We start from the raw sequence: 22,870 nt of genomic DNA, 5'->3' as shown, positions 1-22,870 counted from the left end.
TGCAACCACATAAAAAGATCACATGGTGCTGAAAATTATCATCAAATAGTAAAAATCTTTATAAACAAGGGATTTAAGGTGGCAAAGGATGGTTCTATTTAGAGCCCATGTTACATGCTTTAATAGCATCATATATACTGTTTATGAAGAACCACCAGAAAGCAAAACCCATATTATGCTTTAAACCGCTCCCGATAGTGTAGTGGTGGCTATGTGCCCAATTCCTATGATTAAACAATGGCATCAGGGAAAAATCACTGAGAGTTTAAATCTCTTGGATTATCATTATAAAAATGTAGTTTTAATATTTTCCTTTCAGTACAGCGTTGGCCTCTCTGCAGAAAGAAATTAATCACAAACTATTTAAACTTATGAGAGATCCTTGTAGTTAAATGTTTGTCAGTTGCACAGACAGCATCAGGTTCAAGGGTGTTCTTTCTCTCAGGCAGGAATTTGGGTGTAATAAAGAAAAAAAATCTGAAATCTTTTTTTGAAAAAAAAAAAAGTAACAAATGATCACAGATGATAAAACTGTCATTAGCCTTAACATAACAACATACCCAGTGCAAAATTACTGACCTCACTTGTGCGGAAGAGACAGGTGAGCAAGTACAGATGGTGCATCCTGCATGACAGTTATTCTGCCAGGCCTAAGCAGACCGCCTGAGTGCAACCAGGGATTGTCAAGCATTAGAGGAGCACAGTGGGTAGACTGCCAACTGCTCAGCACATATGCCAGTGATCCAAAGGCTGACCATGCCTTCAAGCCTGTATACCACATGCCCTCGGACACGGAAGGGGATATTTTCAAGAGGCATGTTGACTTTCAATAGAAATTGTATGCCAAACTGACATTTGTGCTGTTGACAATCTCTGTTGTGTGTTCTCCCATCCTAGTATCCTCAGGTGCAAGACTGCAGTCTTCATCTGCTGGTACGTGGGGACAAGAGGCTCCTTATGCTTTCTACCCTCACTAATACGGAGGGCAGGATTTTGCCCTTAATATTTAACAGATGTCGCTCTAATCTAAAGGTAAGTCTTTCAAGCTCTTCATATCTGGAGGCTGCTCATCTTGTACTTCCACAGTTGCTTACTGAGGGAACTTCAGCAACAACTGAGAACACCCACCCACACAATGTACACATGCACAATGCGGCCGACACTGACTGAACTGAGCACAGACCAAGAGCAGAGCTGTGTTGCCCTGTGGACAAAGGGCCTGAAGGTGGATGCCATTATCCAGTAGCACAGTAGTCTAGTGAACTGCCCACGGGACTGCCCACCAGGAACTCCCAAATTCTAATCCTGCCTTTGCTACCAACTCCTTCTGTAGTCTTTCGGTCAACAAGAACTCGATCTTACTCCCACTGAATTCAGTGGACTATTGACTTCATTGCTAATTGGATGAACACCCTTAACCTCTTTGACACTGGCACTGGCCGAGTGTGCTGTAAATTCTCTCTTTATAGGAACCTGCCATTATTTACTCTAATTTTTGATTCACACAATTATATCCAAGATTTAAACTGTAAAGTTTCCTCAGGATAAGTTTTCTGAGAGAAGTGAGGCCTAGTATTCTAGGTAGAGCTTCATTTTGTAATACCACTCTGTACTGAGAACGGTCTCATTTTTTGCCATTGGCCAGTTTTACAAAGGGAAATGGGGTTGCTTGAGATCAGTGCTCTGCTTTTGTAGCCGAGTTGAGAACTGATCTCTACCATTTCTGGGGTGCCTCTGAAACCAGGCATAAACCCAATCTGCATCCACGGGGTTTGCAATAAGATCTGACAACAGGAAAGTAGGTTAGTTCAATCTTTTCAAAGTTCAGAGGTGAAATCTTGGCCACACTGAAGTCCATGAGAGTTTTGTTACGGATTTCAATGAAGCCAAGGTTTCACCCCCAGGTCTTCCAAACTCACATGAACGGATTCTCACATCTTTATTTGCAAAACCTGTTCAAGCCAAACTCGGGAGGCGGTTGCACATCTTTAAATGCAACACGTTTCTTTGGCAGTCAATTGAAGCTAAAATATGCAGCGCCGTCCTATTTTGGCACAAAAATGTCCTCAGGTTTGAGCAAATGTCAAGCTGCGTGAGGCTCCAATCTACCACAGTGGACAAGTTTCCTGCACAGAACAGAGCGTTTATATAGCTTTACGCACACTACCAGTCTGAAGGCACACACCGCCTGGTACATGAGCACAGCCTTATATCTGGGTGAATGCAGACACAACTTCTCGAAAGGAGACCCACTCGTTTTCATTATTAACATTCAATAAAAGGTAAACCGAACTGTTGATAACACACATTGTTTATTTACATTAGGTGTAAATGAGAGAGTGTCAGAGCTTGATCGTTGTAAAATTACTCTCTCTAGACAGGTGAGGGGAGGTTTTTGCTCTCTTGGAACATAAGTCTGGAGGTTTACACATCCATAATTAAAATACAGCAGGCATACTTTACTTTTAAAAGTAACACATCAAAACTGTTGGTTTTGGCTTATATGTTTCTCAGTGCGTATTGCCCTCTTCATAAAAGCCTTTCCACCATAAGACAGACAATACAGGCATCCCCTTCTATCCCTAAACTCCTACCAACCAACAAAAAGAAAAGAGGAAATAAGCTCTAAAAAAGAAAAAGAAAAACGACTCTACCCCAAGCAGAATTTTTACTCCCATAATGAAGTGCCAGAGACCCCATGAAGTCTACTAGGGACTTTGCAATTGCTATTTATTTTAGATGGAAAGCACCAAGGGGTAGATTTTTAAAAGTAATTAAGTATCTACTTCATACTGAAACCAATGGAAGTTAGGTGCCTAAATACCTTCAAAAATCTGGCTCCCAGATACTACAACGATGAACAGAGCAGCATAAGACAGATGGACAGATGTTTTGCTTTTAGAATTGTTGCTATTCATTTATTTCAACACCATTGAACCAAGGCTGGGATTTCCAAAGCAGCCAGGTACTCAGCTCCCACTGAATTTCAATTAAGAAGAGGGCACCTAACTCCATTTGGTTCCTTTGAAATTGCCCCGACTAACTCAATAAGACCAGAAACAATAGTCAACTGCTCATCAACTTTTCTACATCCTGCAGGTACCTCACTCAGTGCTGGAGCACCTTTTAACATGCTCACTCACATGGAACGGCAGGGAGATGGAACAGATGCCTTCAGTTCTTGTGCTCCCGGAGCGAGTTTGTGAGTGAACTGTTATGAGGAAGCTGCTGATGCCTTGTGGGAAATCTTTGAAAAACATTTTATTTGGAAACAATTCTGCATGTACCCCATAGCATATTTTCTCTATTTCGTTCCTCTTAGTCTGGAATTCTTATGAGAGCAGTTGTTGCTTTTTGGAGGTGAAGATTTCCATTACTGTCTGATTTCAGACAGGATTTCCATGCCTAAGCTGAAGCAGCAATTAATGCAGACTCTGTTTCCACATCTCCTACAGGCTGGGGGTGCGTGTGGTTTTTTGCTTGTTTTTTTGCATTGATGCAGAACGTCTGGCATGTTGGCTCCGACAGGAGTCATACTGAAGGGGATTGGGGAACACACACAAGCATAAGTGGAGGTTTGTTCCCTTCCCTTCTTAGTTAGGTATTTTCTGAACAGTTCCCCATAGCTCTGCTTTGCACATATTGACACAGATGAAAGTGAGGTGGTGCTCTGAAATGTGACAGTAAAAGTACATTTTATTTATTTAAATTTATTCAACACAGAGAAGAGAAGTACCTCACCCCAAGATACAAGCACCCCTTACAAATCTTAACATTTACAAAAAATCACACTAGACTGCTTGGAGTTCCATACTCATTGCATCTTACTACCTTCACCTCAGATGTACCCAGTCTGCAAATAAAAAAGTTTTTAATAAGTGCCAGCCCTGAACACCCAACTTGGGATCCAAGACCGCAGCTGAATTCTTTTTTTCCTTCCACATCATTACAAATGCTAAAGGTATCGAATGACAAACTATATCTTCAGTTACACATGTGCAACTCATTTTATTAAATTATACCCTGTGTTACAGCCACACAACCTTGTTAGCCTTCAGTTCAGTGGCAGAGGAGTAATTCTGTGTGTTCTGCAGTATATTTATTACTGGCCGCTATGTATGAAAAGGCAAGAAACCAGCTTGACTGTCACAACCCATGTTAAGTCTCCAGGAGTGGCAGTTTGAATAAAAAATAGCTTTATATTGGTAAATTAATTAAAACTGATATGGAATCAGAGAGACACAGTAAGTCTGGAACCTTACAGTGCTATTTTTACAGTCAGTTTTCAGAGACGAACCTCACTTTAAAGCACACAGACTGAAGCAAGGGAATTAGACACCCATCCAGCAAACACATACGAGCTTATCTTTAAGAATATGAGCAGTTTTGCTGAGCAAAGAGCATCGATGCACATGTGCAAAGTTATTCATAGGTGCAAGAGATTGCAGAATTGAGGCCTTCACGGATATAGTAGCTACAAGGATTATTATCTTTTTCATTAAATTCACAACAAAATTATGCTGATTTTTTAAATTATAAAATCGAGTTCTTGTTGGATCGATTTGACGGAATTCTGCCTTCAGCTACACCATGGAACCCCATTGCCTTGGGATTGCACGTAAGTAACCGAGGGTAGAATTCTTCTTTCCCTCCCTCCCTCCCAGCCAGTGATCAGGCCACACTCCCAATGACTTCAAGAGGAGCAGGATTTGGCCCTTTGTATCTGTGAAATCCAAGAAAGAGCAGCTTTAAGGTGCATGCAGTAGAGATTTGATGAAGCTGAACCCGAAGGTCCCGTAATCTTACTTATGTTACATAATGCTACATTATATTTAAAGATGCACTTCTGGGACTGTGTTGCTGATACCTATTATTATACAATGGCTCCCAGGGGAGCTATTGTTGAAATAAAATCATTTTTATAAAATAAATGAATAAGCAAATCAATACATAAAATAGGTTAAAACACACTAAGATATACAATTGGCATGTAAGTTGTATAGCTTATCAGTCAAGCATTTAAGATTTACCCCCTTCATGTTCAGAGTTGCTCGGTAACTTAAGTGTTTCTGTGTGTTTAATAATGAATGTTTAAAACCACCAGGGATCCTATCTGCAAAGCACTGTGCAGGGTTTATGCACATAATTTCAAGCTACTGCTGTGGAAATTTACCCCCTGATGGAATTAGTGGAATTTTAGTTCTGCAAGAATATGCTGTTCTGATAAACAGAAGTATAGCTGTGCCAAGTTAAGAAACCTCTTAATTTGCAGAAAGGATCCAAAAATATCTTTATAGACTTGCTTAGTCACTGATTTCAGTTTTTAGTAACAAAATGCATGCACTGAAAATATTTACATTATTCAAACAGTGCTGCCCAAGAATGGATTTGGCAATTTTGGAGCATTAATCTGCAACACCCTGCAGCTTTTCCCTTTAATTTTTTAAGGGATATAATAATTATTTTTTAAAGTTTATAGCCCTCAGTGGCTATAAACATTCATTATACATAAGTGCAATACATTAGATGCCTTTCCAGAACACAGAGTTGTATCTAGACCCAACTGTCTGCGAGTGGCATTGCAGATTGGAAACAAGCAACAAGCAATAACTCACTTCACTGATACAGAAAATACATACTTTAATCTTGTTAAATTTTTTTAATATGAATTCAAGGAGAGGTTATAGAAATAAAGCCAATAAGGACAAAAAATGAAGGAAACTGGCAATATTACTCCCAGTGATAAAAATGATTTTATGTTTAACGCAATATGAGCTTACAAATGAGAGTATGAAGCTTTTAAATATTTTGCCAGATGGCTGTTTCATGGGGTTTCTATAACCTAACAGCTATTCGCCAGTACAAAAGTATTTGATGTGAATGGATGTGACGATGTAGGAGTAAAAAAGAATGGAAAGGGGATCAGATTCTCATCTGCAAAGAGATACACTTGGTGCAGGTCAGGAGAGTAAGGTAGCCAGTTACAGCTCCCTGATTCTCAGGCTGCACTGGCTCTGACAGAAGTTAGAGCAACTTAGGGGCTGCTCTAACTTACAATAGCTGGTCATGATCCCTCCAAGACCAACTGAGTAGTGCCAGGGGGGTGAAGTTTGGCTCTGCCTCCTCCCCACTTCTGTCATACCATCACCCCAGTGTGAGATTGGTGAAGGAGTCAACTCTGCCAGCTTTATGCTGGATTAAAACTCATTTCCATGATGGGATTCTCAACTGGTCAGCTGTGGCCAGACTACCTGCTTTGCACTGCCCAAGGAATGCGAAGGACACAGAACTTAGGCTGTAAACTCTTTGGGATGGGGACTGTCTTTTTTTTTTTTTTTGTTTGTCTGTGTTTGTGCCTCACCTGGCACAAGGGAGTCCTGATCCACAAATGGGGCTCCCTAGGCTATATGACAATGCAATTAATAAATAGGAATAATAGAACTGGACCTGAGAATCTGGCCTATTATGTTACAATACATAGATGTTAAATTATACAGTCATATGAACAAGAAAATATACTATATCTTCATGCTGAGATTTACAGTGTTGCACTATCATCAATGATAAAAAAAATCTACTATAGTCAGGAATGACCATGAATGTGTGTTTATTCCTTTGATGGGATAATTCGCTATCTGTTACTTTGTGTTTCTTTTCTGCATACAGGGATCCCTCATAAAAACTTTTCAATTATCTTAGATAACTTGATAACGTTACCTCAGAATGTGCAAGTACTCCATGCCCTAACCGTAGGGAACATTGCAAATAGGACCTGATTCAGTGTCACGGAAGTCAAGAAAACAACAAGGAGTCTGGTGGCACCTTAAAGACTAACAGATTTATTTGAGCATAAGTTTTTGTGGGTAAAAACTTCACTTCTTCAGTTCTGTGAGGTTTTTACCCACGAAAGCTTATGCTCAAATAAATCTGTTAGTCTTTAAGGTGCCACCAGACTCCTTGTTGTTTTTGTGGATACAGACTAACACAGCTTCCCCCTGACACTTGAAGTCAAGAAAAGGCTCTTACTGATTTCAGTGTAAGGACAAGACCTAAAATTTAGTAACACTATCCAATTATCCAAGACAAAACAGGAAGAGTTTAAAGGGTGACCACTGTATTTGTTCATTACTTTTAAATACAGTGTATTACTGGAAACCACTGTTTTTGGAAAGTTTATACAGTCACAACTTCTACTGTTACTAACCACATACTTTCAAATAGTAATTATTGGCCTCTCTCTCTCTTTTCCCCCCTTGTTCTGAGACATGATCCTGCACTATTGAAGGGGTTGTTTTGCTACTGGTCTCAAACTCAGCAGAATAAACCCTTGATGAGCATCCCAGAAGTGACTCTTGCTAGAAACTCTAAACTCCAGTCGGCATTTGGAAATTAAAGGGACTTTGCTGATGTTCGCTGTCTAAAATGTGTCCTGCCTTCAACAAGATCAGTTTTCAAGGATCCCCTGTGCTGATCCTAGATAATCTACCAGTTTCCCCCAACGTCAGCTGCAAAACTAATCAAGTTCCAAACTGAGAGGACTAGTTGGTACAGAGGGTTAACTGAACCAGCTTTTCACCTCTGTAGACCAAATTGTGTTTCAAAGCCATAAACGAAAGGGGTTTTTTTTTTTGAGGTCTTCCAAACCCCATCTTCTTCAAAACCTGGGTGTGACCAGAAAATATACATTTTCCTTTCCCAAGTCCTGGTTTTTGAGCTGAGCAGCTTTATTGGAGATATGGGTTTTTCAATGACTACAAATATGCTCAGTGGAAGCTCCAAGTAACAACGCAGGTTGGAGCAGACATTGGAAATCTAAGTATCCTGGGGACTCAAGATTTTGTTTCTTAAAATATGATTTCATAGGATCAAATCTTGAAGCTGTCACTCAGTCACAGCTCCATTTAAAGTCAGTGAAAGTTCTGCCTAACTAAGGACTTAGTGAGGAGTCCAGTCCATCCATATAGCTTAATATGTAAATAGAAAAATAACTCTTAAAATCAAATACAATTTTTAATACAGAAGTATATTTAGATTAGGTTCTTAATGCAACCCTCAAACTAAGTCCCGCTCTGCTTGCAGGACATGGCATTACTCATGTGAGTAAGGCAAACAGGACTTGGCCCCTAACTGCTGGCATAAGTGAAAGCTGCAACTACAAATTTTAAGGTGAGGAAGAAGGAAATTCCAAAGGACATTAAGACTGGCAGACCTAAAAACAAATAGAGCAGTATCTGGAGGTTGTTACCCTCTAAAGCAGTGGTTCCCAAATTTTAACAACCTGTGAACCCCTTTCGTTAAAATGTCAAGTCTCACGAACCCCCTCCTAAAAATGAATATTTCCAGGGATTTTCTCCTTTACCTGAGTATAAATTATAAAAGCAGTGATCTTGGAAATATAAAATTTGTTTTTATGACATGCTTATTACACACTATTATTAATTATTATTTATAATTACAGTATTTTTATTACATTATGAAAACAGCAACACTCTTCCAAGATCTCACTTTTGTAGCTTGTATCACTTTGAATAAGCCTGTTATAAGAGAAGGCCTCTATGTTTCATCAAGGGGTATCAGATGTGAAACAGCATGAACATATTTAAGAAACCAACTCATCGTTCCTCCTACTCAAGCATTCAGGTCTTGAGCAGTCCAGGCAAACAACAAGCGTTACAACAAAGCTTAAACTTGTTCTTTGTCATCATTTTAAAAACAATACTAGCTGCCTATTTAATTTTAAAAACAGCAAAAAAAATCCACCTCCCTTTCCATTTCTTATAAGGAGTCTTTAAGTTTAAATCTCCTCTGTGTGATAGATATGCTTGCTTTGATCTGCGTAGCTCTTGGAAGTCTAGGGGCTCCGGGCTGCTGACCAGGGTCCCTAGGGACAGCTCTGTCTGCCATTAGGGAATTTTTTCCCCGAGAACTCCCTGTAACATTTTGCGAACCCCAGTTTGGGAACCACTGTCTAAAGTATATACATACATTTTAAACAGTAAATACAGTATGACAATGGTAGGACAAAAACTATATTTTATGCACACTCCTTCAGAGAGCCCAAGCACCAGTGTGTTTATTCTTAGTAAGTCCAGTACCATTCCGAATCATAAGAGGTACAGGTGAAAGTATAGATTTTCAAAGTGAGGTCACAGTCATGGTATGTCTAGGCCAAGACTTAGATCTGCTGTACCAATCTCGACAATATTCCTTTAGGTGAGAGCATTCTTCAAGATTATTTGGCAGCAATGTAAATTTGAATGGTAGCACAACTGTAAAATAGTCACCTTTTTTCCTTTCCGCATCTGCATTAATGTGGATTGCCTGCACTTATCAAGAGCAAAGCAAGCCCCATAAAACTCAAGGGTAAAAATTTAAGAAGCGTCTCAGGGACTTAGAAGAATAAGCCCCATTTACAAAAGCACTGTAGGGTCAGATTTTTAAAGGTATTTAGGCACCTAAAGATGCAAATAGGTGCCAAGTAGAATTTTCAAAAGTGCCTAAGGCCCCGACTTTTAAAGATTCTGAGATGTTGCTACATCTAACTCATTTAGGAGCATAAGTATTTAGGTGCCTTATTCCTATCGAAATAAATGGGAGTTAGGCACCTAACACCTCTGAGGATCTGGTCTGAAGTCTCACTGAAGGCTAATGCGAGTTAGGTGCCTAAGTTACATTTGAAAATGGGACTTGGGCTCCTAAGTCATTTCAATTTTCAATTGTTTTTTTCACCCAAAGTCACATAGATAACTATTTAGAAAAGTAAGTTCAAACATTAATTCTGGAAGTCTGTTTCCTACATTATATCTATCTATATCTGCTCTGACAGCGTATCAGACTGTCCACAGTTCGTCATGGTGAAAAACAGACAAAATCATTTACTATTCTCACTTCTTGTTCTCAAATTATATACGTGATGAACTAAATTTGATGCAAGTGCACAAAACTCAATGCAATTATACTAGGGATGAATTTGGCCCCATCAGTTTACTTTGCAACAGTCATTTGATGTACAGTACTTTTTTTTTTAAAAAAAAATCTTTAGGAGTTTTACTCTTCTCACAGCTGATTTACCATTCTACGTATGGTTAAAATATACTAGTAGCATGTGTGACAGGTAGGGCAATGTCCAAAAATATCTTTGGGAGATCTTACTGTACTAAGTTTATGTACCATTGTGGGCTAGTGATCGTATTTAATTCCAGGGGGGAAGGGGGGGAAGAGGGGGAGAAGATGACCACAGCCCCTACAGGAACTAAGAACATTGGGGAGTGATCGCACAAATTGAAAGGTGATTAGGCAACAGGTGCCAGCACCTGGAGAAATTCACCTATACAAGTTCAACTGGATTCTCCAGAGGCCAACAGACTAAGAACGGTCTATTGGATACATAGTCCAAGTTTAAACTGATCCAGGACCTGCTTTCTGATCCAAACAATGGACAGGACCTTCTGTCCAAGGGGACGGCCGCAATTATTAGGGAAGGGTTGGAAGGACTGATACCAACAAGAGCCCGTGTGGAGATGGGGTAATCTCTGGTAAGCTAATTAGCATGTGTATAGGTTCTCATTATTTTTAATGTGTTTTCTCTGTAAAGCTTTTATCTTAAGAATAAATGTGCTTGCTTAGGAAGAGCTGTGTGGTATCTTAACTGAGGACCCTATTATAGCCTCTGAGGCAAAGGAAAATCTGGCCTGCTTAGGCAGTCTCACTTGCTGGGGAATTCACAATGTAGGGAGGGAACTGAGTAGCCTGGAAATACCCCTGTCAGGAGGGGGAGAAAGATGCGTGCCTTCAGCCAAAAGAGTTGATCTCTGGGGAGACTTAGTGCATCATAGAGGGGAAATATAGATGCAGTTGCCTTGAACTGTGACAGTATGTTTTTTAATAGTTATACAAAATGAACCATAATGCTTAGCAAAAAAATAACTAGAGAAAAATTGTCTTAAATTAGTATCCAATGTTACCTTCAATTACATGGAGCAGATAAGTGTTTAAAGCATGAAACCATTAGCTTATATTTTTAAGGCAATTGTTTTATGGAGGATGGGGAAAAAACCATGAAAGAATGACAAGAAAAAGCCCTTTCATAGGAGAAGAGTTTACAAATTTCAGACTGATTATTTATGATAAATGTCTAGTGACTATTATCCTAAAAGCAATCATCTGTGCAACAGTTATTTTAGCACAGTGTAAAATAGTATTATACTTTCCTGACATTAATTTGTCTTGATTATTTATTCTAATGTTTTTTTATTTTTATTGGTGCATTGAATTACGGAAAATGCAGCATAATTTAATTTTCACTATCATATAGGAAGAAATCACTGGGGGCATTATAATGATGAACGAACAGCTATGCTAATACCACAAAAAAAGATGCAAAAATGATTTATGTTACTTTCTTCTTCTATTTGCAGTTCATTAAGTCACTGTCTTCTTGTAATGACCAAGTGAAAATTAAAGTACTTCAGAGAAGAACTTTAGGTTCAGCATCATTAGAGGAAGAGAAATGGGTTCTTTGATGAACTTGACTGCAGAAATCTATAGAGCACAACTTAATCAGACTACACATTGATCTTTGATGCTAGAAGGCAGGCTTAAGATTGAATAAATCTTTTTAATGCATATTTTGGTTTTTAAAAGTAGCATATGATGCATGAGAATGATTTATATTCAATATACTTCAAATTCATAAGGTAAAAAATGGTATACAGTGCTTTCCTTTGTCCTCAATGTAAACACAAGCCTAAAGCAACCAGTTCCCTATACTGTAAGATGTTTAGCTTTTAAGACAGTATTTGTGACAGTGAAGAACTACACACCAAACCTAGGAAAACATCATATTGGTTGTTACTAATGAATTTTGAAATCACTCATGATGAACAACTTTGTTCATCTGATAAATGGCTTTGAGACACAGGAGAGAATAAATAGTACAGATAATAGCGAACACCTATGTAATTAAAAAACCTTACTTTTGCCATCTTTCCTCTAGACAGATCCTAAAGTACTTTATTAGATTGTTTCAGGTTAGGTACCATTGTTGGGAGTCTTTCTTGAGCTGTGGCATACAGGACACTTACACTGCCAGTATTCTGAGGCTCAAAAGAGCATGTTACTTCCATTCTTGAAAGTCTGCTTGGCTCTCCAAACAAATACAACAGTGAAAGAAGTATCAATCATAAAAATAAATTATAATGCACCTTTTTCATTTCCAACTTCCTATTCAAATAATGTGCCTATTTGACTGTCACAGAGCACAACCTTCTCAATTTGCACTGATACCGACAAAGCTATAAAGCTGCTAGCCATTAAATAAAAATACAGTGGAGCATTTTTAATCAGCCTAATGTGTTTTAATTACTGTAAATGAGATTATTTTATTGCTTTAAGGTACTAAAATTGTATTATTTGGGCTGTTTAAAATGTGAGCTTTTAAACAGTCCAAATCATTTTGAAAACATAAAAATCCCTTATTTTTAGTGACTATATATTATAGCTACAGATGTGCCAGTGACTTGATGTATTCAGTAGCATTTTTGTGACAAAAAATAATTCTTACAAAGCCACTGAAATTCAATTTAATGCTTACCAAAGTCAAGCCGCCTAAATTGTACAGAAACAAAGAACAAACAGCATCAGTCACTTACTGAACCAAAGCATTCATGTTCTGAAGATATGACACTAAGCTTCCATGTGGAAGCTGCTTCCTTTCTGGGTTTACCATGGATTATGTACTATATACGGCACACGGAGGCCCAATCCTGAGATTGGATTGGGCCTGGCTGGAACCTTAAATCAACACAGAGCCCTAGTAATTTCACCGAGGCTCTGTGTGGGTGGATCCCTGTCCTTAAAAAAGATTCTCTGTGCCACCAAATATGCGCCCAGTAAGCAAAGTGCTTCTAAATCTTTAATTGTCTGAACAGCTACATCACAGACAACAAGAAAACCTTTTGCCAGTAGTGATACAGATCTGCCCATGACACATTTCTAACCAGGAGCACCTCAAACCTAGGGTCATTTTTATATCCCAAAAATACTTTATTTTCTTCATGTGAGGTTTGCTCTGCCTCCCCCAAGATAAAACTAACTAGACCTGCCCCTTCATTTCAACCAGGAGGGCTTATAGTACAGACGTGAAACATAAATCTCATGTGCAATAGGCCTGTGTGGCAGAAGGCATAACAAACCCCTTACTACAGTTTAATACAGATACGCTCGTAATCAGCTGAAAAGGTTTCATGTCTAGATAATGTGAAGTCTTGATTTGTGAGAAGCAAGATTTTTTTCAGCTAAAGTAAGTATAAGCCTGGGATTTTGTGTATTATGTCTCATTTGAATGTAAAAACCACAGATAAAGGGCTTTGAAGGTATAAAGAGAGGACGTGCCATCAGCTTTCCTAACAACCCAAGACCTTTCCAAATTCACTTCCAGATGGCACTTTGAACAGTTAATCTTTTTTTTTTTTTTTTGAGGGGAGGGATGAAGGTATGGCAAGAGAATTAAAAAACAGAGTGGCTTAAAAGGTCCATGGAAAGGGAAGAAAATATACACAAGTTCCTGCAGACGCTGCACATCCATAATCTGGGCCTTTAGCCTACTCCTCCCCACCCGGAGATGTGGATATCTGCAAAGGGGTGTCTGCAGGGCTGTGCTGAAATGTTGCACAAGTTCTTTCCCTTCCCATGCTTCCCCTTGCCAGAGCCATGGGCTTTTGTTACCTCCTACTCCAGGAAGTGGAGAGCAGCATTGGGACCCAGTTCTTGTTTGGTCCTTAATCAGACAAATTAATGAATGTAAGAAATAAGGATGTCAGGACCTGGCTCCGAGTCATTGCAATTTGCTGATCTGCTTTGGGTTAATTTACAGACTAGTCTCTCCCCATTATCATGACACAAATTGCATTTCCTGCTGAAAGCTAAGTCCTTGCTCCATCACCCATCAAAATTCCCACTGACGACAGTATGTGTATTGACTGAAGAAGGACACAGCAGGATTGCTAAAAATCAAGCCCCTCACTACAGATCGAATACTGGTTGGAAATAACTATGATTACAAGGACAATGGACAGCACTGTTTTCTTTTACTCTTCAATTAAAAAGATGTGTTTATGGTTTTTCCCATGGGAAAACTCAGAGTAAATAAAACAGGAAGAAGAGTTGGTGTAGCATTCAGATCCAGGAACAAGCAAGTCATTTAACTTTTACATGACTCAGTTTATTCCTCTGTAAAATGGGGATAATACCTACTTCACATAGATGATGGGAGGTGTCATTAACGTTAGTAAAGTGCCTTCAGATGAAACATGACAGTATAAGGGTAAACTATTGGCATTGCCTTTAGGTGATGATTTTTTAAATCATTGTTTAAGTTCTAGATGGATTTGTCAGGCTTTGAAAATGTTTTCTTTCAGCAAGTTATCACCATTTTCTTCAACTGGTATCGCTACATCTTCTCTACACAGCAGATTGCATCTGCTGCCTGTCCCCAGAGAGGTAACTCTTAACAGCAAAGTACTTGATTGTAACTAAGCACCATGCCCCTCATCACAGTCTCCCCTTTTTAGAGCTCTATCCATTTTTCATAAATAAATCCGTCTGATTATAAATCTCTGCCAAAAGTGAATTCTTGATGTGGATCCCTGCCAAGATATTATGAGGACATGTGAAATGACAACCTGACAGAGCAAATCGCTAATGGAGATTTATTCAGGGAAAGAGGTTTTTGTCATGATTCTCTTACATAGCAGCACCATGTACAGTGCGGGTATTTCATAAGGAAGCATTGAATACATAGGCAGATAAGCAAGATGAGCTCACACGAACACATGATTGACTGCAGGTATCAAGCAAGAGCAAGATTGCTGTGTGTAAGGAGGAATTTCCAATCATATTAATCATTATGGGGCAAATCTACCTCCAACCACTTTGGCTGTGGCAATTGTCCCTTGAGAGTGGAAATATTGTGACTCTATTGCGTAAGGGGAGGAGCTAGGCATATGTACATGCGTGTGTGTGTGGGGAAGAGTACACATGTACAAAACCCTGCTGGCAGCCTACAAGGCCAGAGTTTGAGCCAACTAGTACCTATGGACCCTTTGCTCCTTCCCACACAACAGGGCTATGTTATGGGCATTTTGGGCTTCTGTTAGTCTGAGATAAACCAGATAAAACTAATCAGCAGCCTCAGTGGGCTGGGGGTGGTGTGAGGATTCCTCCTTGTCTGTCCCCTGCAGAGCTCCTCAGTGTCCAACCCAGTTGGGCTACCGGGTGGCTGAGGATTTGTCCCTTCAGCCACAAAAAACAGTTGCTATCAGGTGGAAAATGAAAAGGTCAGTGCTAGGAAGATCCATCTTGACACCAAAGCAACAAGTTCCCCCGTGGCCTATTTTCCACTGATTACAAACTATCAGTCATTTTACTTTGGAGAAGAGTGTTTTCCAAAGGAAAATAAGTTACGATCATGAACAACATCCCACCTCCCACCCAGTTAGCCAGGGAAAGTGTCAGTTTGCTGCAAGTTAAGGAAGCAGCCTAATATTTTACTGAACAATCTTTAGGTCACCTACTTGACTGAGATGCTTGTTGGCTGCTGTTATAAAAAGGATGGTGGTTGTCTAATGTGTTCCTGCAGTGCGACAGGTGGGGCCCTGCCAAGGATTCTGGGATTTTTATACAACTTGGCTTAGCTGAAGTGAAGTGTAGTTTCTCTTTAGTATGCGAATATTAAAAGTTGAGAGGTACAGGCCATTGCTTGGGATATGGGTTCTATTCCTACCTCGCAACTAATTTACAGAGTGGCCGCATAGCTTTGGGCAAGTCTCTTAACATCTCCGTGCCCCTCTCTAAAATGGCAACAATGGTACTTCCTCCATAAACACTAATGTGTACAGGTAGTCACAACTTGTCCTCCACCACACAGTATTTGGGACCTCAGTGCTCCCCCCCACTCTGTGTGAGACGAAGTGAGCCAAAACCTGTAGAACTAGCTTGCAAGAGGACTGGGTGGACAGGAGAGCTACCATCACCTAATTTTCTCTCTCTCTCTCTCTCCTTCCCTCCCCCTTAAACTCATGGAAGCCCTTGTGCAGGAGTCTAGTGAGGATCCAGATCTATGAAGGAGAGAAGACAGATGGACCAAGGGTGAGACTCTGGGACACTGCCTCCTGAATTCTTCCTGCCAGATCCATGGATTATATTAACTCAATTTCCATCCAGTCTGAGTGTGTAATCTGTGAGGGTTTCTCTGCCTGCTGCAGAACCCCTCAAGTGGAGTACAATTCCAAGTGGCATAATGGTCAAGAAAACCACACCAGAAAAGACCCCAAACTGCACCTATAGCAGCTGTGCTTTTTAAAGATTGCACAGAGAGTGCATTGCAATCGTGTGGTGTGACTTTAGTTCCTGCAGACATACCCACGCTAGCTTTAATGTAGCTGGCTCCGGTACTGGTAGCAATGAATCTCTGGCAGTGCTATATAAGCCAGCCTGGAACCAAGGGGAGCACTAGCATGCTCTGTTCCAAGCACATTTAAATAAGTCTTTTGGCTAAGATCAAGCGTATTCACTGATATATCCTCTGTTGGATATATCCTCTGTTGCAAGGGGATGGACTAGATGATCTTACAGTTCCCCTTCCATCTCTCACCCTAAGATCCTATGATCCTATTTCACTATTGAAAGCAACAATGATGCAATCCCACAATCTCTCTCTCTTTTTTGCTTTCCCCCAAGGCTGGCAATATTTCAGTGTTACATTTAGGACTGTACTTCATTAACAGATTTAATGAATTTGCTGGTGTGATCAACGGAACTTGGAAGAACAAAAAATATTTCTGTTGCACAATAAAAGAGGATTTTTTTTATAGGTTTTACATGTTAGGTAATCAGCTTCACAGATGATCAAAGATTAACTTTAAATGGATGCTGCTAAGAAAGATCCTCAGTCTTAAATCAGCTTTCCTGCATTAAACCTTCCTCTTTAATCCTCAGCTCCAAGTAATTTTATAAATAGATAAAATTGAAAAATCCCTTAAACCACACAAATATAATCAGATGAATCCCGTTGCCAACCTCCTTTTTCTTGGGATATCCCCGAGGAAACTAAAGGAAACAGTGTATCCTCATCTGGGTTGCATTATTATTCAGCAGTAACATAAAATTATTAATAAACAGAACAAAACAACCACCTTTCACCCGGTTCCATAATGCCATCAGAGATGTTTCTGTGTCAAGATTTAAAAATAGAATTGGTATAGTAACAAGCACCCACCAGCCAACAAGTAAGGCTCAGAAAAACACTCTATCTGCACAGCACTCTGCTAAAATGAGCACGTGTCATGCTGGATTTGTTCTGCACTGTATTGTTTCCAGTCATGCGCATACAATGAGCTCTGAAAGCAGGAGCTTGTTATCTGTTTGGAACAATCATCCTACTGAACAGCACTGTGCACATTTCTGGAGTTAGATAAATAACAGAATAATAAAGTTTAGAAGTCAAATATGGGTGAAGAAAAGCATGGACTTGTAAACAGTACTCACAAAATTTGTTCTGTTTCAATTGTTTTCATGGTTCATTTAAGATACAGGGGTCAGATCATGATCTCAGTTATAGTGGTGTAAATCTACAACGTCAGTAGAGTTACCCCAGATTGGTGCTGGTTTGAAAAGCAGAGTCTAGTCCGTAAAGTAGCATCACCACCTTGAAAGTTGACGTTTCATAAGGTAAGTTTTAAAACAGTTTCAGGTATTGAAACATCTCTCGAGTCCCCCACCAAATTGTGTAGTATTATACTCACATTGCCCTATTTTTACAATTGCTTTTCTCTCTTGTTGCTGTGGGAAAGACCCACACAAACTAAACAGGAAGCTAACAATGTACAGGGGAAAGAGTGAAATTGATTACAAGCAAAATGTTGTCAAAGGCGTAAAGAAAACAAATTAGAAAAAAATTGTCATCCCTTTTTCAGTTGTAGTTACCTTTGGCTATACTTGAAACAATTATAGGTAGACATTTTTCAGACTGGAATGTGATTTTTAAATTGCCAGTGTCTCTTTTTAGTATAGAATCAATACATCTGATTTTGCTGTCACTTACACTGGGGTTTGCACTTGTATAATTTCACTGATTTCCATGGAGCTACTTATAATTTGTACCAGTGGGAGAATCTAGCTGTGCATGTTTTCCTGATTTGACTGCGTAATAGTATCATATATATGTCCATATGATTTAAATAATCAAATCTTGTTTCCCCCTTATGCACTGGTCCCCACTCAGGAAGACAGTGAGCACTTCACTTGGAAAGAGAGAGCGCCCTAGCAAAAAGCAGAAGCAGCATTTAGAGGAAAGATACATGGAATCATTAAAAAGACAGTGGGATAAAAACAAAACCAAACCAAAAACCTACAGCAGTAATACCCACAAACAGACAAACATTTGTATTTGGCAATAAAAATAAAGCCACAGTAGGAACTGTCACATCATATGATATGTAGACTAGATCTACAAGAAATGGACTTTAAAGAAATGTATGCACATCAGGATGGAAATATGCACTTTTCAGAACGTTGCTAGTAAAAACAAATATATGTAATAATATAATAATAAGTAATACTGGGGATGGGTTAGCTTGCCTAATTTAAAACCCACTCAAAAATCCTGGGTTCAAAAGTTAATCACATATGTTAGCAGGTCCATGTTCTGCTTACCATGGACTGTGAATAAAGGAGCAGAAAGGAAATTTCTGACTGACAAATAAATGTGCTGTATATAGGGCACCCACATGTACCAGCCTAGCTATGGGCACTTGCTTTAATTAGTAATAATCTGACATGAGGACAAAGCAAGTAATCATTCTAATTGATCAAACTCTAGGATTTTATTTATTTAAAAACGTGTAAAATATTTTCGGGGGGGGGAAGGGGGTGGTGGAAAATAAGGGTCGCGTATCAAGGCCCCAATCCTGTACTCTTCGTACATTTAATACTCCCACTGAAGAAGAGAGTTTTGGATACACAAGGATAGCAGGATCAGGATTAAGCCAACACAGGGCTGTTCCTTAGTATACTCTATAGCAATTGATTTGTCCACTCATGTTTTAAGTATATCAGGTGATAGAGTTTCCACTACTCCCCCTTGGGGAACTCTTTCACAGTCTAGTAGATCTCACTATCAGAAAGTTTTTCCAGATATTCAGCCTCAATTTTCTTTTAATATCTTCCCATAACTTCTGGTTATATGGCACTTATACCCCCATAGTGCAATGCGGGATCATAGCTCTGGTCTTCCCTTAAGGCAGTAAAATTGTGTGTCATAATTAACAGCCTGCAGAATTCACCCAAGGAAATACTCAGGTTGCCTACCCAAAAAGAGAAGACATTTCTATTTGCTGGGATTGTTATGTGAGGCAGGATAACCTTTTCTATATTACTCCTTTGAGTAAGGATATACTGCTGGGCACAGGATCTGCCATCTTGTCTCCATAACTTTGCCCATGGGTAGCTTGAACTTTATGTTGCAACACACATTCAGGGCAAAATGACACCCCAGCTCCTTGTGATGTTGCATTCCATAATGCTGTATAAAAATATGTTTATAAGTGTGGATATGATGTAACTGGAATATGCTTTATGCAAAAGGTCTCTTGTAAGGTATCCTTACAAAGCTTATAATCTACTGAGTGTGTTCATCCTATCCGTATGAATGTATCATTCTTGTATCTGAAACTAGGAATATGTAGCATAACTCTGAGGTCCTATTGTAATTATGCAAAGTGTGGGCCATTAATGGTGGTTTAGAATCTTGATGGCTCCCATTGTCTAGGACAACTGACCGTAGATTACTCTGTTTACCTGCAAGTCTCCCCTGCATACCTACAGACCAGTCCAGGAGGACTAGAAGGGAGCTCACAGGACATGTGATCATGTCTCCTGAACTGGAATCCATCTTTAACCTGGTGCTTTTCCATTTAGAAGGAGGGGTGGGAACCCAGAGAGAGAGAAATGATTCCCGCCTTGTGCCAAAGCTATAAAAAGGGGGTGGAACAGAACAAAGGGGGCCAGTCATGAAGAAATCCCCTTCTTACCACCTGAGCTGGAACTAACCAGGATTGTACCGGGGAAAGGATTGGGCCCAGACTGGGAAGGAGTCCAGTCTGTAAAAGAAGCTTATTGGAACATCTCTGAGGGTAAGATTTCATCTGTAATCAGTTTCTTCACATGTTAGGCTTAGAACTGCGTGTTTTGTTTTGCATGTGCATCTCTCTCTATCAGTATTATAGAAGGCGGACAATTTATGAGTTTACCCATATACGTTTACCCTGTACAGAGTAAAACGGATTTATTTGAGGTTTGGATACCACTGGGAGCTAGGTGCTGGAGACAGGAGTACTTACTAAGCCATTTTCAGTTAAGTCTGCAGCTTTGGGGGCATGGTTCAGACTCTGGGTCTATGTTGCAGCCGGCTGGCATGTCTGGCTCAACAAAACAGGGTTCTGAAGTCCCAAGCTGGCAGGGAAACCAGGCTCAGAGGTAGTTTCAGTACATCAGGTGCAGTCCCAAGGGGGTCTCTGTGACCAAACCCGTCTCACTCCCCTTTGCAGAGCTGCTGGGAAGCATGGCAGAACCACAGAAACTGAACAGTGGTGCTTGGAGGCATTCTGACAGCATAATGTAGACAGTTCACATTTTAATTTGACTTGGGGTCTGAATCAGCATTTGAATCAAACTCCTGGGCCTCAGAAAGTTTTTAAAACACTCCATGGTTTTAATGTATGTATTTTTCCTCCATGTTTTTTTTTGCAATTTATCTACTGTCAACTGATGCAAATCTGTAGCAGTAAGAACACTGCTGTGGCAGCTAGTCTAATTTATTATATGTGCTTGAATCTCATACTGATGATGCAGAATAGATTGGGACTGTAAAGAAAGAAACACAAAACCAGAATGGTAGTAATTATTCATTCTGCCAGTGAGGTTTACTAGTCAGGCATTAAAAATAAACAAATGGCAGAAAAGATTCTTTTGCAAAGCTAATATACTGCTGTGGAATTTCTGCACTGCCAGGCACATGCTTCCACTGGCTGGTTTCACTGGTAGATAAAGCGATTTTATAGTGTCACATCTGTCACACTGACCCTCACAAAACACTCGCATTTTTATTCTTTTCTTGTATAATGGATTATTTCCTAGTAGAATACTAGATTAATTATTATTGCACATCTCTATATTAGTAAATAAAAATCGAAATCTGGTCTGCTGTTCTCAGGCCTAAAATTTTTGATCTAGTATGAAACTTGTGATGGAATTCTAGCACTTTATTCACTGAATTTGAACCTCCTTCCACTGAAGGATTCAAGCTTTCTTTACTTGGACACTGTTGAAGAAAAAACCCCAAGAATGAAAATGAAGCAAAACAAAGAAATAAAACCCAACCATCAGAAAGAAAAAGAAGTCTTGTTAAACTAGAAGCCAACAAAAATTTTGTATTAAGTAATGCTACATAGTTTAATTCTGTGGCCTAGGGCACTGGACTAAGTCTCAGGAGACCTGGGTTCCATTTCTGGCTCTGCTACTGGTTTGCTGGGTGGCCCATGGCCAAGTCACTTCCTGTTCTACGCCTCGGTTTCCCCATCTGTAAGTTGGGGATAACAATACTGACCTCCTTTGAAAAGCACTTTGAGATTTTATCTACTGATAAAAAAGTGCTATATAAAAGAACTAGGTACTATTATTATTATCCAAACTCCTCCAGAGTTTTGGGGTATTTAGATCTAGAATTTTGATTTGGGCCATTTTCTAAACCATGGTACATGCCTCACAGACAAAAATGATGGATTCAGGAAGACAAAACGCTCTTAGCTATCTATCAAACTGTAATTAGTTTAATTACTAATTAATTTAGTTTAATTACTAATTAATTTTCCTGCCTCATCAACAATTTATTTCCAAACAAAACTTCCCAACACTAGAGTTTTTCTCCTCCCCATGAAACTGTACAGTGAATTCTGACTCCAAGTATATCAGTAAGTCTGCAAGCCACAAACACACTCAGTACACACTCTTACATATGCTTTCCCCGCCACCTCCCTTTTGTGGGCTACAAGAAGAGCTGGCATCAGGCACTGGCATTGTTCACCGTAGCAAAGCCAAGGTGACCGTATTACTGCTTGGATGCTCATCACAGAATCTCAGGGTTGGAAGGGACCTCAGGTCATCTAGTCCAACCCCCTGCTCAAAGCAGGACCAATCCCGAATTTTTGCCCCTGATCCCTAAATGGCCCCCTCAAGGATTGAGCTCATAAGCCAAGGTTTAGCAGGCCAATGCTCAAACCACTGAGCTTACAATACAGCAGAGTGAGAGCCGCCTGAAAATAATGCAGCTTTATTTATTTTGGAAAGGCAGAGCTGCTGTTGCTTTGCTGGGCTTCCTCATCTGGTTGGCTTTGCATTTTTGGGATGAGGAGGAGGTGGTGGCAAAGGTGGGAATTATTTGGCTCTATTTAAACCTTTGCAGGAAACTGAAACACCTTCAATTCCAGGGACTTGGGGCATGGGGCACGTGTTGAAGATGATTAGACCATGAAGGTAATTCCAACTGGCTGGAAATGCAGTTCCCATTACAGATGGCCCTGAAATAAAACCTCAGACCTACCCACTCCCAACCTTTGCAATTCCACAGAGCTTGGGGGTCAAGCCCTCCTGGGTATTCCATGACAGACGGACCAAGGAAAACTCCATGAAGAGAACCTTTGCTGGCTTCTCCTCTTGCTTCACCACGCCTAGCCAGTCACGTGTGCTCAGAACAGGGCAACCCGACCCTTAGCTGACCACTTAGGGTATGTCTACACTGCAAAGAAAAACCCACGGC

The 22,870-nt window shown here is 39.8% G+C and overlaps 1 protein-coding gene and 1 long non-coding RNA gene across 4 annotated transcripts in view; one reads left to right on the top strand and one right to left on the bottom strand.

Moving 5' to 3' along the window:
* Window positions 1–22,870, bottom strand: part of CA10 (carbonic anhydrase 10) — a 339,090-nt gene that overhangs the window by 123,475 nt on the left and 192,745 nt on the right. The gene's annotated exons all lie outside the window — the stretch shown is intronic.
* The window catches only part of LOC311530735, a 233,852-nt gene that overhangs the window by 207,288 nt on the left and 3,694 nt on the right, over window positions 1–22,870 (top strand). For both annotated transcript variants that reach the window (XR_014714079.1, XR_014714080.1), the window contains one exon: window positions 16,084–16,146. This is a non-coding gene — a long non-coding RNA (uncharacterized lncRNA). The remainder of the gene's footprint in view (window positions 1–16,083; window positions 16,147–22,870) is intronic.

This window comes from Lepidochelys olivacea, assembly GCF_965140295.1.
Source record: "Lepidochelys olivacea isolate rLepOli2 genome assembly, chromosome: 14".
In the NCBI taxonomy this organism is placed as follows: Eukaryota; Metazoa; Chordata; order Testudines; family Cheloniidae; genus Lepidochelys; species Lepidochelys olivacea.
This window is presented reverse-complemented; position numbering and strand designations above follow the sequence as displayed.